This window comes from Macrobrachium rosenbergii, chromosome 3, assembly GCF_040412425.1.
Source record: "Macrobrachium rosenbergii isolate ZJJX-2024 chromosome 3, ASM4041242v1, whole genome shotgun sequence".
NCBI lineage: Eukaryota > Metazoa > Arthropoda > Malacostraca > Decapoda > Palaemonidae > Macrobrachium > Macrobrachium rosenbergii.
Genome location: NC_089743.1, coordinates 46,820,316 through 46,836,307, shown reverse-complemented (window position 1 = coordinate 46,836,307; position 15,992 = coordinate 46,820,316). Strand labels below are relative to the sequence as shown.

General features: G+C 43.4%; 1 protein-coding gene and 1 pseudogene across 1 annotated transcript in view; both read right to left on the bottom strand.

The window, feature by feature from the left end:
- Positions 1 to 15,992, bottom strand: part of LOC136855102 (mediator of RNA polymerase II transcription subunit 19-like) — a 94,048-nt gene that overhangs the window by 27,983 nt on the left and 50,073 nt on the right. The gene's annotated exons all lie outside the window — the stretch shown is intronic.
- LOC136828922 (5S ribosomal RNA) lies at positions 1,427 to 1,545 on the bottom strand (annotated as a pseudogene).

Sequence of the window (15,992 nt, the reverse complement as noted above, 5' to 3'; positions counted from 1 at the left end):
TACATAATAAATGTGATTTTCTCTCTTGCTACACTAAACGAGACTACTGTATTGCACTGCCTGCAAGAGGTGCCAATGCTAAACCATTATAAAAATTAGATATGAAAAATGACAAATTTTTTTAAGGAATTTGTATTTTTCCTAACATACAAACCTGAGGTCTTTACATATGGGATTTACTTTCAGTGCAAGGGAACTGGCCGTTAAACTTAAAACAAGGTGAATATTGGTAGTTGGCTACTGACAGCAGGGGTGGAAGACCTGACATCCAGTCGGTACGCATTAACTTTACCTTCTGGCCCAGGTAGCAGAATGCGGGGTGGTAGAGGTGGGCCATTTATGTATAGACCTCAGGTTTGTATGTTATGAAAAATACAAATTACTTATTTGTCATTTGTTCCTACACATAAACAAACCTTCAGTCTTTACTTATGGGAGGCTTACTTCTTGGTGGGAGGATTCTGGGCAAATCTATGAACTGACTGGTAGTTTGGCTCACCTGGGGTCTCTCTTCCTAGTCATGTAAGAGCAAAGGAAGGAGACCCTACCTCTGATCTGTTGAACATGCATAGTGTTCAACTGCCAGACTTCTGGGCCTTTCGAATCAACGGGATGTAGCCTCACTGATTCGAAGGAAGGCTAGGATGAACCCATACTGTCAGGGACAATAAAGCTGAAGATAACCAATGGGTTTGCTCATTGTCGGTCCCTCTCCCCCCTTCCTAGAGAGAGGGTAGGACTTGCATCTATTAATCCAAATGAGCTAGATTATAGATAGGATACTCAGTCATCTAAAGCACCTGCATGCAACCCATCCAGCATGCGACGGCTTGCAAACTGTACCTCTGCCCACTGGGAGAGGAAGGGTACAAAAGAGAAAGGTAGGAGGCTAGTCCCACACACACCCTCTCTTTTGCAGTCGTACACCTTAAGCAAGATGCCACCTGTCCCCAAGGGAGCTGAGTGAGTTACATGACTGTTGAGCAGCCACCACAGACCCCAAGGAAAAAGAGTCCAAGGATCTACGGGCAACGTCCCAAAGGTAAAAAAGGGGGTGAATGTGATCGGCCAAGACCACATTCCCGTCCTTAGTACCTGTTTGACAGGTTCTTCCTGAATGCAAGGTGCAGGCCAATGCCCCCAACCTTGTGAAGTACACCCATTTGATCACTACACGAAGTCAAAAGAAATGACGCTCTTGGACACAGCTTCTGGTCGAGCTGGAACTAACAAGGAGTTGTCAGCACCCAGTCTTGAAGGTCAAGTCCTTTAGGTGGTAACACAGACAGCTTCAGTCACTTGGAAGCCACCAAGGTCCTTAGATTCGGAATGATCATACCCTCTTGACCAACCGGCAAATCAGACAGAACAGCGAGAAGGCATAGGCCTTAAGACTTGTACAATGGATGCAAAAGACGTCTCAAGATGCCAACAGCATCTGGTGTTCCTAGAGGGTCTCCTATCCAAGTACTGACCAGACCCAACATTGCTAAACTTAGCTGATCGGAGGAGAAGTGGTACTTTCAACATGGTAGGACCATTGGCTGTTATGCCCATGGTCCAGAAAGACAGAACCGAACAGAACAACTTCGGTGTGTCAAGATAGAAGGCCTAACTCGACTCTTCTAAGGTCGAATAATCCTTCGGAATATCGAGGTGCCAAGACCAACTGTCCCCACACCAACCCTAGTGATCGAACGTGTCTGTTATACATCCATCTTGCCTGGAATGTGTCTGTGCTGAATGTGCTACTGTCCATCCATGCACCTGCACTGTCAATTGAGGAGAAGAAAGGTCACTAGCACCCCTTTCTTGTTGACTATGGAACTACCATGGTACCATTGATTATCAACACCATGGAGCACCTATCCTCGGATCCTTAGGCTTGAAAAGCTAAGAAATATAGGTTAAGCTAGGTTTAGTTTAGGCTAGGTAGGTTGGGTTAGATTATTGAACTGCAGGTGACTGCTGTTCTAGTCGATTCTTGCGGCACGAAGTATCCTCGAAGGGAAATCATGTAGCAACACTCCAACGTAGATACCTGTCATCTAATCATAGGCCAAGTCCTGTCTCTCTTCTCCGAGAGAGGAAGGGAAGGAACGGGAGTCCCTTGTTGAAGACCAGGACCCCTTCAAAATGCACTGAAAGGAATGAAGGAGAAGCCAAGCACAAAGAACTGGCCTCCACGGTGATGATGGCGACCAAGAACGGCTTGCAGTTGCCAAGCTGGATGTCTCTGTCAAGACCTGTCGAGACAAAGGCAACCTCACTGCTGTATCTGTTGTGTAAGACTCGCAAATACTTGTCTTGCTGGGGTGAAAGTTTGGACTTCCAAAGTTCATGCAATTCTCAGGCTGTGACCAAATCCGAGAGGTCAGACCTGTCCTAAAGATGCTGTGCATGAGAGCTCGCTAGGACCAATCAATCGTTGATATACCTCCGGGGATGTACCTTGAATGAACATGCAATACTTGAAGTCAAGACGTAAGTCAAGTGAATATTGGGTAGAGGTCGGAAGCTCACAACAGAGTAAGGCATGGAGCTGTCTGTCTTAGGTACTCCCCGGGGAATGAAAAGGGGAAATTGAGGAAGGATTGACAAGTGAGTTTTCGGAATACTCATCCCTCAAACCCAACGTAGGACTCAAGTCGGACTCCCTGATGGTTCAAGTACAGGGCATGTCATTTCTATCTTGAACCAAGTCTGTTGAAACGGGTCAGGGAAGAAAGAACTATGACTGGTTTCCAATTACCCGTCACTTTCTCTACGAGAGAGGGACAGTTGTAGAAATCAGAAACTGGACTGTAACAATTTCCATGTATTCATTCAGCATAGCCTTGATTTCCCCGCAAGGGGAAGATTCTTCGAAGAGCAAGCCAGAACGAATTGTGGACATGGACCAGATGGTTGATGAGGAGTGGTGGGAACTCGAAGGGAAGTTGATATCCTTCCGAAGGACATCTACTACCCAAGTTTCGGCAACTATAATATGAAGCATAAAGCTACGGGCCCTCCCCCACTGGCGGAAAGCCATCATAGCATCTATTCTTCGTCTTACCCTACTTCCTCTTCTCGGAAGGGAAGGGGTTTGAAGGGAAACCTTCAACTGCTTCTGTGGTCCTGAAAGGACTGAAGAACTTCATTGACATCTCTCAAATCTATCACAAAACTTGGATGTACGATGGCCAGTGGCTAAGACCGATCCCAGAACATATCGTTCTAAGGATAAAATACAAATAAATTCCGATGGTGCAGGGGAATACCCTGTATGATCAGTATTTATTGGATCCTATCCTATGACCACTTGGTTATGCCACTATACTGACTTGAAAAGAAGAGGATTGGTCCTGGCTCTGATGCTTATACCTGGCACACTCTTGGTTCCCTGTGTATACCCCATAAATCTGATGAGTCTCGAACGCTTGACACACAAACTACCAACAACTCAAGCTGATGTAATGAATGAGTCATTGAAAGACGCTGAGAGAACTAGAGGGAGGCCTAGTAAACTTGAGATGATCCAAAGACCGAAGACTCGACGGTAGATGAAGGCCATGGACAATCCGTGGAAAGAAGAGACGGCACCCATACGGACAATCCATGGAAAGAGGAGACGGCACCCATACAAGTCCCAGAGAACGATCGTATTCACTTGGTCAAGAAAAGTGTGAATGTGGATGGGGATGTGATCCTGGCTGCTTTTTAGTGGCTGGGGGCATTTTCATAACGTGAAGGCACGGTCCCAATCACGCAAGGTAGTCGGAGCTGCCCTTCAGAAGCAATGTTGTCCCTCTAGTGCCACTGGACCGTTTTCTTCACGACCATGACTTCAATCTTCATACTAAGTAAAGCACCTGCAGAAGAAGACACTGCGACTGCATGATCTCAATGAAAGCAGTCCGATCGTGGAAGTCATTATCAACAAAACACCCAAAGACGCACAGTCAAGTTACCTGTCAGAGGTACGGCCTTCTACAAGATGTACAGAAACTTAAACTGCAGTCAGAAACGTACGGGGATCCAAAGAAACCCATGCTGTCAAAACTGGAACTACCTGGCTCCAGAGAAGATAGAGTGCCAAAGCTGAAGGTTTGTATACATGTGGGAACAACTGGAAGTATTGAGTAGGAACAACTTGACAAATATTCCTATCCTACCTGTAGAATGTCGAAGTCCCTGTAGATGAATGCAGCTTTGAAGGTCTGGCAGAACGATCCCGTTCATATGACGCAGTCATTACCTGAAACGGACACTGCTTGCTCTAGGAGACTGCTACAGATTCATGAATGTGAGTGGGAGGAAGGGAACATAGAAGTGCCCCCAAATCACATGGACATGGGAGGGAGCTGTGCCCCAGACGTCCAAGGAAGTGTCATCGATGCTCCTCGCCCGACCGTGGAAGAAAAAACACTCAGAAGAGCAATCCGCTGGGGGAGCTGAGCATTTCCATCCGCCAGGGAACTCTCCAAGAAAACACAGAGAGGAGGCACTGCCCCACAGTGACATGGAGATGTTGACGATCTTGCTAATAACAAGGTGATGGGGGGGGGTGCTGTTACAGACATCCTACAGCTGTCAGCCAACTGTCCATACAATCATGGTGGAAGGAAACGTTCTGTGAAGAGCAATCCATCCACTATGTGAACTTGTTGGGGGCCCGGCCCCAGATGTGCTATGCCGTGGTAATATTTCCGACTGGGAATGTGCAGGGGTGAAGAAACCTCCACATACCTGACCTTCATTCAGGCTAATTATAAGGGGCTCCAAGTCTATGGCCACAGACAGGGGAAGAGCATGAGGAGGCAGATGAAATCTGTGAAAACAACCAGGATATGGTAGTTGTTTCTCAATTGTGTAATATTTGTAGAAAGGACACAGTTGTGCAACATCTGCATGGCTGCACTTTTTCCCTGGCAAGAGAACCTCCAGTAAAGTAAGGATATCTTAGTTTAACCAGACCACTGAGCTGATTAACAGCTCTCCTAGGGCTGGCCCGAAGGATTTGATTTACTTTACGTGGCTAAGAACCTACTGGTTACCTAGCAACGGGACCTACAGCTTATTGTGGGATCCGAACCACATTATAACGAGAAATGAACTTCTATCACCAGAAATAAATTCCTCTAATTCTTCATTAGCTGGGTAGGAGAGTCGAATGCTGGGCCAACAGCGTGCCAGGCGACAGCTCTATCCACCCCTCCAGCGAAGAACTAAGAGAACCTTCAGCTAAAGACATTCAGTCACTGTAGCAATGTCAAAATGTCACTGTCATGCAACATTGCGACAAAAGCAAATCTTACATCTGCCTACTCAGATTCTTCTCTTTCCTCCTCAGTCGTACAACATGAAACAAAGACATGGGCATGCAAAATTGCATAGCCACGTATCTGTCTTCCTTGGAGAGTGTATCTTCGGCTATACATGCAGAAAACTGCAGCAACACCGCTAAACACAGCAACCAGGAACTGTTCCCGAAAGGAAACTTGCAGGAAGAGATGCACAAGAAGTACACCAGGAACTCCATAGAACTCGTCCTGTGCCCTGAAGGGCAATGGAAGGAAGGGGGAAGAAAATGATCAGGGCAGGAGTTGCACTGAAGGCAGACGTATGGTCAGGGAGGAACACCTAGGGAAGACATGGGCATGACATACAGCAAGAGACGAAGGTGAAGGCTTGACTTCTACTGCACAAAACAATGACAAATGCAGGAGGGGGTGAACTAGCTCTTGAAGCTATGACACACAGCAAAGATGTACACACACTCAAACCAAAGTCGGCTGGCTGAACGCGGCTCGTAGGCTGTCTTTCCGAAAGAGTATCAGCTTCCTTATGGATACTGTACTGTGTAACTTTCCAGGGAAGGAAGAAGCCACAAAGACTGCAATACAGCATATGACGACAAAGAAAGCGAAGGCGGCGATGAAAATCATCAAGAAAAGCTTTCCCAGTACTTCATCATCCTCCAGAACAGGAATGAGAGGAGGGGGAGGACCATCCAGGAAGCCCTGACTCCCAGGAAGACGGAGCAAGAACTGTAGACAGGAACCATAGGAAGGAACAGCTATTGGCCTTTGAGACAATTTGCCGAAACCCGTAAACTCTGTTTAAGGGTCCTGCAACATCAACCTCCGCTTCCTCATCGTGTGAAGAGAGAGGGGATTCCATGCTTGAAGGCTAGCAGAGCTCTCCAAAATGAATGTAATGCAGGACACCACTGCACTGTAGCAAGAGAACCCTCTTCCATCTCAAGCCTCTATGAAAGACTAAAGTATTACAACATTCCAAGTACAGTCATACCTGAACTTACGCGAGGTTAGGTTCCAGAACTCCTCGCGCAAAATGAATTTTTGTATAAGTTTAGCACGGTCTCTAAAAAGGCTAATAAATGCTTATTTCTAGAGTTTAAACACTAAATATGATCCTAATCATGCTCCCAAAGTATTAACACAACTTTTAAATGAAATTAAAGTTACTGTAATTTCATTTAAAAGTTAGCTTCATACATTACCCTAAAAAAAGAAATACAGTAAATGGTTGACATAAAAATATAGGAGTGTGAAGATTACTATACTATTTCTCCCCCTTCCGAGCAATCTAGTTTTAGAAGTCTTCTCAACCTTGTTTTTAAGAACTACTTTATTCTAGTATGTCTCTCTCTGTTCTGAAATGATTTTTTATGAACAAAGTGTTTTTTATTTGGAATAATACACAATTCTTAGTTGTCTCTATGTTTTAGAACGTAATATTTGCCACACTAGCGCTTTTACAGTTTGTAGACGGTGCAGATAAAATTAGATCAATGTAAAATTTTCTACTGCACAGGTAAAGATGTACAGTTCATAGATGGTACAGGTAAAGTTAGATCCATTTAAAATTTTCTATTGTACAGGTAAAGACGTAAAGAGAAATAGTAATCAGTTGTAAAATATGTGTGAGCGCTGACTACGAATGAGAGAGAGAGAATTGTTGTCCTTACTTTAAGAGTGAAATCATTTATGAATTATTATGGAGAGAGAGAGAGAGAGACAGAGGGAATTGTTGTCCTTACGTTAAGAGAGTGAAATTATTTATGTATTATTACAGAGAGAAAGAGAGAGAGATTACTTAGGAATCCTTTGATAACAAATAAAACACTTCTTCATCCTGCCACATAAATTAGTCATATTTGACAGCTTTGCCCTCAAGCAAGTTCACAAAAGATACGGGAATTATATTTGTTTGTTCAAAATGCATATCACATATGTATAAATTTTGTAATTACAGTTTTATTATTATTATTATTATTATTTAATCATTAATATTTGAAAATTAGTACTTATTATTAGATAAATAATTAATTTATCATACAAAAGTAATAAACATATGTATACATGTACCACAAAAATTCTCTCATCTCAGTAAGAGTGAGAGAGAAAGAGAGAAATGATTATTTTTATTTAAAGTTATTTAATTTATTAACACATAAAAGTTTGAAAACTTATAAATTATATAAAAAAATTAAGCGTAGACACTTTTGCAGGGTTTCTCAGGATTCATAAATGCCTGTGTCTGTGGAAAACTCATGTATAACAATTAGTTAGGTTCCAATGGAAAGTTCGTGTGTCTGTCAAATTCTGCATCAACTCAAATCGCAAGTAAATTATGACTTACTGTAATAGTGTAGTCGAAATAAAAACCCTGTTTATTTCAGAAAGAAAACACTTCAGAACAGAGAAAAGTTATAGAACAAGTAGGGAAAAAATAAAACAAGGTTAGAAGGAGTCTAAAAACAGTTGGTTGGAGGCTCTCTCTGGAAACATAAGAGATAAAAGATATAACAATAAAAGAACAAACACCAAGTCTAAGACAAGAGTTGGGTTTGCATTATATCAAAAGGCAAAATAAGAAAGAATATCCAAGAGAAATGCTCATAATTAACTAAAACGAGATGATAGCAACTGCACAGCATAACTATGTAGGAACAACTATGCAGCAAGAAGGGATTATAAAACAAAATGTAAAACGAGTAGACATGTTGTATGGCTGCAGTACAGTATTTCCAATATATCTCAAAACAACAATCTTACTCAAAAAACGAAAAGAAAATAAATAATCAAGTTGAACAGCAGACAGCACAAGAGACACATCTGTCTCAGACTGTGGCCAAAAGATAAAATGAATGCCTACCGACTGGACGGCAGGTCTTCCTCCCCTGCCATCGGTAGCAACTACCAATAATCACCTTGTTTTAAGTTTAAAGGTCGGTTCCACTTTGCACTGAAAGTAAATCCCATATGAATCCCATATGTAAAGATCGAAGGTTTGTATACGTGTAGGAACAAATCAGTTATATAACAAAAGTAAAACTGATCAATTTATGGGGGCTCATATCACTAAATCTCTAAACCAAATACTTAATCGTCAAGTCATCACAAGATAACATACACTAAGCAGGTAGGATAACACTTGCTCATGAACCATAAATCCAGTAAAAAGCTGAGAACATGAGCCATAATTAATAATGATTTACTCTAAATAGGGAAATCACAGTTTGCAATAACTGATACAACCTATATTAGCATAGCAAGCAAAATGCATGCACTAAGAATAGCAGAGGCCAGCTAACTTATCTATGCAAAACACAATATGCCACAAAGCTAACCATAACAGTTTTTAATTTAAATACCAGGCCAAAGCAGACATAAAATGGACTTACAGTATTCCTACATAATGAATATCAGGCAAAACAAAATGGCTATTTAAAAAAAAATGAGAGAGAGAGAGAATGTGAGCAGCAGCAGTAACAGGCACTCACTGGGAAGTTCAAACAAGCATCATATCACAAATTTATTAATGCCCAAAGAACATAAATAACAGTTATTGAGGTAAAACCAACACCAAGATAAAACAAAATGAAAGATAACATACGATGAAACTGCAAAAATTTATGAAGGAAAAGTAAAATTTTTTGGAGCCAGGATGAGCAGACAGCAAGCTGGATTCTTTTGTTTTCATTTTTTTACGCATGTCTAGAAAGGGAGCTAATGCACCTCAAGGCCGACATAAAATTATGGGCTTTCACTGACTAAACAAACAATGTTTTTGAAGTTGGTGAATGCCTAATGAAAACAAGATGTCCTCTGAGATACCACCTGTCTTCCCGTCATAATGAGTAAATGCACACTGCTGCTTGTCAGTCTTATTTTAAGTTTAAACTTACAATGTTAAGAAACACAAGAAGCTCATTATATTTCTCCATTTGTAATCAAAACTTTTCCTCAAAAATGGCAAAATTACCCCCAAAAGATACACCATAGTATTTAGGAGATTATTCAACTAAAAAATACAATAAATGAATGCACTCCTCTGCCATAGTCAAAGAAACTTTTTATTTTAAACCATACTAATTTTTTCCAGTTCAAGATATGAAGTTTTCTTAATGAAACTAATATTGTAATACTTACCTGAACACCTGAATTAGCCCTGGTCACTGACCAGCCCGAACTACATCCCCATAGCTTTTACCAAGTGGGTAATAAACTGTCAGCATCACCAACGCTTACAGGAAAATCTTGTCAAATGAGTTACCTGAAGTACCATTGGCAACACTGCTGCAAGTCCCAGCCGAGTGAGGCCGAGATCCCCAATTGCGTTATCCACTATTCAAATTGAAGTGGGGAGGAGGGTGGGAATCATTCAGCCGTTCAGGTAAGTATTACAATATTAGTTTTATTATGAAAACTTCATATTGCAATACACTCCCTGAACACCTGAATTAGCCCGATTAACAAAATTTAGTGGAGGTGGGATCAATCTAATTCAGCCCGACCTGCCATCAGGGAAAGCAGGTAACTCATTATTTGCCTACTCTGTATAAATGAATGTATCCTCACCTGGTTATCCCATTAGGCAGGTGAGAATGTCTGTAGAGAGAGTATTATTTTGACGTCAGTCTCATGTCTAGGTACTGTCTGAGTCGAGCTACCTCTCATGTGGTATTCAAACCTCCTCATGGATAGAGAGTAGCAAAATAAAACCAACCTACCATGTGGTTAATCACAACCTCCCATGATTAGTGGAGAACGATGAACCTCCCATGTGGCTAATCAAAGCACTCTCACTTATGGAGGGTCTGAGTCAAGCTACCTCTCATGTGGTATTCAAACCTCCTCATGGATAGAGAGTAGCAAAATAAAAACCAACCTACCATGTGGTTAATCACAGCCTCCCATGATTAGTGGAGAACACTGAACCTCCCATGTGGCTAATCAAAGCACTCTCATTTATGGAGGGTCTGAGTCGAGCTACCTCTCATGTGGTATTCAAACCTCCTCATGGATAGAGTAGCAAAAAAAAATAAAAACCAACCTACCATGTGGCTAATCACAGCCTCCCACGATTAGTGGAGAACAATGAACCTCCCATGTGGCTAATCAAAGCACTCTCATGTATGGAGGGTGCGATGAACCTCCCATGTGGCTAATCAAAGCACTCTCATGTATGCTGGAGGGTACGATGAACCTCCCATGTGGCTAATCAAAGCACTCTCATGTATGGAGGGTACAAAAGAACCTCCCATGTGGCTATTGTAGCTTCTCATGTATGGAGGAGAAGTTGAGTGTGCAGGATCTTCATAGAAGTTCTTGTAACGTCCATTGCCGCCGATGTCTGCGAAGAAGAGGTTGAAGAAACCAAACCTGTCCACTGGATCTGTCTATCTTCACAGTACTAAAGTCAAACTTAATATTCTCACTATGAACCCTGACTAAGAGAGAATCCAAAATTCCAAATTTCCTGACTACATTCATTACCTATAGTTCCCCCCACCCTTAACATTACTATGTAATTATAAGATCGAGTTGGTCGTCGCAAAGGGAACAAGCGAGAAATTCTTCTCCGAAGAAAACTGAACGTCTTTAGGTAAAAGTCGTAGAAAAACGACACCGACTTCAAAGTGGCCTCTCTAAGAACCTCTGCACTAAGAGAGTACCCTTAGCTAAATGAACGCACCCACGATAGAAGGGTTAGCGGTTTACACACGGACTAAGAGAATAACTTTCATGTAAAAAGGAGAACGATGCATCTCTCAAGTGACTATTCAGAGCCTACCCATTAAGGAGGGAATGAGGCAGTGTGCCGAGCCAAGACCCTCCGCCCTGCAGGTTGCGCCAAAGGCCGACGAGCGCAGAAGTATCCCAGCGCCCGACAAAACAACCTAGGCTAGCCTATGACAGAGCACCTCTTTGGACTCTGGGTGGGAAACTATCAAAGACTAGGATACTTAAGATACTCTGAACTTAAGTTCATGTGATTATACTATCAGTGTTGCTTAAGATTCTAAAGCCTAAAAAGGAATTTTTCTATCTGGTTAACCTAATAATCACCACACTACGTGAATACTACCTTAGCTAAATGAGCGCACCTTAAATAATAGACTTAAAACTTTTAAACGTGGACTAAGTCAATAACCTTCCAACCAACTTCAAAAATAAAAGAGAATACCACCTCAGCTAACTGAACGCACCTAGACAGGAGAATTCGCCACTATACGCAGTGGGGAGAATTGAACGTCTCTTAAGTGAAGGAAGAAAACAAAGACGGACTCATAAGCAACTACCTCCAGAATAGAAGACTCTGAACCATTCCTTAGAAAGGAAGAAAAGATGAAGTGGAAAAAAAAAAAAAAACTAAATACCGAATAATGTCACTTCAAATTAAACTGCGTTAAGGGGCATAAACCGCGCCACACGAGAATCGTGAAGTGTGCCCGCAACTGTGTTTGTGTAGTGAGCACTTATGAACCAGGAACCAGGAACCATTTCTCCGAAAGTAACTAATCGCTTCCTTCGACAGCGGACGGGAAGGATTCGCGGAGAGACAAGAAGTGTACACAGAAGCGGACGGAGTTTATCAACCTTTGGTAATTATTCGCATCGGACATAAAGACATCCCTGCTGATGCGGAACCGAACACTTGCAGATAAAGAACCTTAAACAAACGAAGCAGAGTTTAAGCCTCGCCACGACTTCCGGAAGAAGAGAAATACTTATCATTTCCGCCTAGGAAACTGGCCTAGGAAACTTCCCGAAGCTCGCCCATTGTTTTATCTGCAGCTAAAGCCCAAAGAAAGAAATAAAACACCTAACCAATCATCTTAACATTAGAACTTCCGACAAATCTCACGAGGCAGCCCGAGGGAACGTAACAAGTCAAAGAAGATCTTACTGCTAGAAATTTCAGGGAAAAGGAAAAATGTACTGCAAAATGCTGAGCGGTAGCCACCAATAGCCAAAAACGGAAGAATCTTGACTTAACGAAGGAATAAGAGAAAACCAGCTATTTCAGTTATGGCAGGTCTAAAGATGGAATAACCTTCCTTACGACACAGACTTCCCCATGTCAAGTTGACCTGGTAAAGCTACGGGTTGACTTCTGAAGCTGAAGGAAACACTGTCTAGACATAACTTTATAGTGTCTGGACTGTCAGCTGTTCGCTCGGCAGTCGCCCGCAACAAGGTTCATCACGCAAGAGTTTGGATGATAATGGTGAAAATGCAGTTGTCTAAAAGATCTTCCCCATGAGGAGGAATATCGGAACTTCTGTAAGGAGCATTAGGAATTTCGGAACTGAGGGTGTTAGAGCCAGCAAGGAGCTAGAGTCACAAACGTCTTGACACAACCGCAATTCCTGATTACCTGATGAATGAGACCGAATAGCGGAAAGTATACACCTCTAAGTTCTAATGATCTTGTTCCCCCCAAGTTCTCAGATACGACACGGCAGTTACGATGTCGCAAGCAGACCCACTATTGTGTTGCGCACTAGGACTGAGAAACACCTGAGGGCTTCCTCATAGCCCTGAGGTTCCTGAAGGTTATGACTCCTCTCATTCTCAATCCCTCCAGAGAACCGAAGCCTGGGTTCCTCCAAGGTTGCTCCCCAACCTTGATATGAGGCATCTGAGTACAGATGAACATCGGGAAGAGGGGAGACTATAGACCTTCCGGATGTCAGATGCGTTTCTTCTTACTATCACAGACGATCTGACAAGCGAGAATCGTTCCAGATTATACCTGTATTCTCGATGTGGAAGTCCCAGCGATTCCTGAGACATACCTGAAGAGAAAGCATGCGGAGACACAAGACCCTAGAGAGAGAGAGAGAGAGAGAGAGAGAGAGAGAGAGAGAGAGAGAGAGAGAGAGAGAGAGAGAGAGAGAGAGAGAGAGAGATTCTCCCTAAAAGGCTTCTTCAAGTGGGTACCGGCTGTTCCCTGTTAAACAGGAACCCTCTATTTCCACATTTTGTACTTTCAACGATGCATATTTGCCAAAACTGGAGACATGAGTTAAAAGCAACAAGTTCATTATACTGGCCACATCCCTTGAACCCGGAGCAGCCACACTAATCACAGCTTGCTGTGACGCTACTGCTGACGACAGCTACAAGAAATAGACCATGGAGGAGATATCCTCCTCACTAAAAGACTGTTGCAGAGTGCAAAAGGCGCCCACAACAGAACCCTCTCCGAATGTCCGGATAGTGAGGCGGAAGCTTCAAAAGAAGCCCCTCCTCTTCTGTCAAAGAACGTTGTATTGTCAGGCGACATGTTAACCTGGTATGCCAGCCTTACTGACACCGAAGTGAAGAGGTGTCAGGCAGTACCGAACCGGAGGGAGAAATCATCTTGTTTGAGCAACTACCGGTTCTGTCGCATATAGCGACTTGAACATCGTTGCTTCGGTAGTGTAAGCTCCTCCGGAACCTTGGATTGAGGATACGTGAGGATGAAGTCTACTATCCGCTTATACTCATTCTCATTGGCTGAAGGAGAACTAATATCCGGTACCGGATCCTCTTCTTCAAATGAACAATCCTTGTCGGACTGGTTCGACCAAAGCCGGAGGATTGTCGGACTGGTCCGACCGAGCTGGAACAGGAAAGAGGCAGGCCGATCCCTAGCAAACGCCGAACTCGAAAACCCGGAACTGCTACACCTGGGTGCTTGAGAAGGACAACTGACGTATCAATCGCGAACATACTGGAGGCACCAAAGTCTAGGTTGAGTAAACCCCGCACCACCCAACAGGGATGACGCAACACCTGGGCAGTCCACGCCCACTCCTGAGAGAGAAGAGGCCGCAACACCCGAACCACTCAAATCCGGATGTATCAAAACCGCATGAGAGTGGGAATCCGGAACTAAAGACCCGGAACCAACATGGATGCCTAGACGGAGGGACAGAGAAAACCTGCCGGAAAGTTGAGAAAGAAGAAGCCGGAGGAGGAAAAAAGGAAGAAGCCATACTCGGAGTAACCACAAGAGCGCCCAACGCCAACGTTGGACAGATGGAGAAGGTCCCAACCGGACCGAAACTCAAGGAGTATTGAAGGGGAAGTTACGAGGTACCGAACTGAAGGAAACAGAAGAAGGTAGTTACCAACTATCCTGGAGAATGGAAAGGCTGCGGAAACTATCGGTGCTGATACACTGAACGCTGGCGCAGGCGAATCGCAGACTGCCGTAACATCCGCAAGAATTGCGGAGGATACATTACAATTAGGAAACTATTGGTGCTGATACACTGAACGCTGGCGCAGGCGAATCGCAGACTGCCGTAGCATCCACAAGAATCGCGGAGGATACATTACAATGAGGTAACTATTGGTGCTGATACACTGAATGCTGGCGCCGGCGAATCGCCAACTGCCATAACATCCACAAGAATTGCGGAGGATACATTACAGTTAGGAACCCATAAAGAATGAAATAAGGAGTTGCTGACGCCTCCGCAAACAACTGAGAAGCAACTAGACCGGATGCCTGAGAAACCACCGGATTGCAAAAGGTGATAAGACGATGGATCCGTAAAAGTACCCCTTCCCTTAACCCCGAAGAGAGAGAGAGAGGGGGCCGCTGAGCTCTAAAATACAGGGTTGAAGCAAGAAAGCCTTGCTCTGCTGAGTTAAAAGCCAAGACAACAGGATGCACAACAAACACCCTGAGAGCCCCCCCAAAGAGCGGACCGAAAAGAATATTGAGAGGGGCAATGGAAGAAGGCTTAGAAGAAAATGGGGGAAAAACGGGAAATTTCCGTAACGGCCGAAGAGGCCATAGATTTCAAAGAAAAAGACTGGTTCTGTTCCCCCTGCCCCTGATAATCTTGATAGACATTAACAAATCAGAAAATTCGAAGAAAATAGCCTGGTCCTGTTCCCCCCGCCCCTGATAATCTTGATAGACATTATCAAATCAGAAAATTCTTTAAGACATGATCATGAATATTGGAAAACCCCGATCGCCAGAATTACCACCATCGCAAGACGAACGAAATTTTAAACCCCCAAAGGAAAAGGAACCTTTGAAGGATGAGTATTCAAGGAAAACAAAATTTAAGAACCAGATACATCAGAAACCAAATCTGAACGACCCTCCATGGATCTGGAAACCTTTGTTGCACAGAGCACGAAGCAGGAAATAAAACCGACGATTGATCTGAATGAGAGACCTAAACCCAAAGAAGACCACGCTCAACTACTTTCCTGAATACTTCCTAATTAGAATTCCTACCCTTCTGAGTGATTCCTAATTCTAAATCCACCTTAGAACTTACGCTTTTAGAGGGAAGGGGGAAATCTGCTACCAACACTGCCTGCTCCGTGCCGGGGGGGCCGGTAGATCCTACCTTCGAGGTTTGCGGTTCTCCATGACCCCCGCCACCCGTTAGGGCTGGTTCTGGAACATGCAGGGGGGCTGAAAAAGAACGATTAGTATCTACAACACTATTACTACTATCCTTATCTCTAGTTTCCGTTAATTTAGTCATAAAGCTAGAAAAATAGACTAGACATACTCAGCTAGTAATTTGTCCTCCAACTTTTTGAATAATTCTTCCATCTAATCTACCGACCAAGACTCGCCGCCTATCTGACTGATACTACACTGTGTCTTCCTACATAAAAACACAAACAGAATGCCGATCGTGTTTGAGGGTACTCATCCTACGCTTGCAG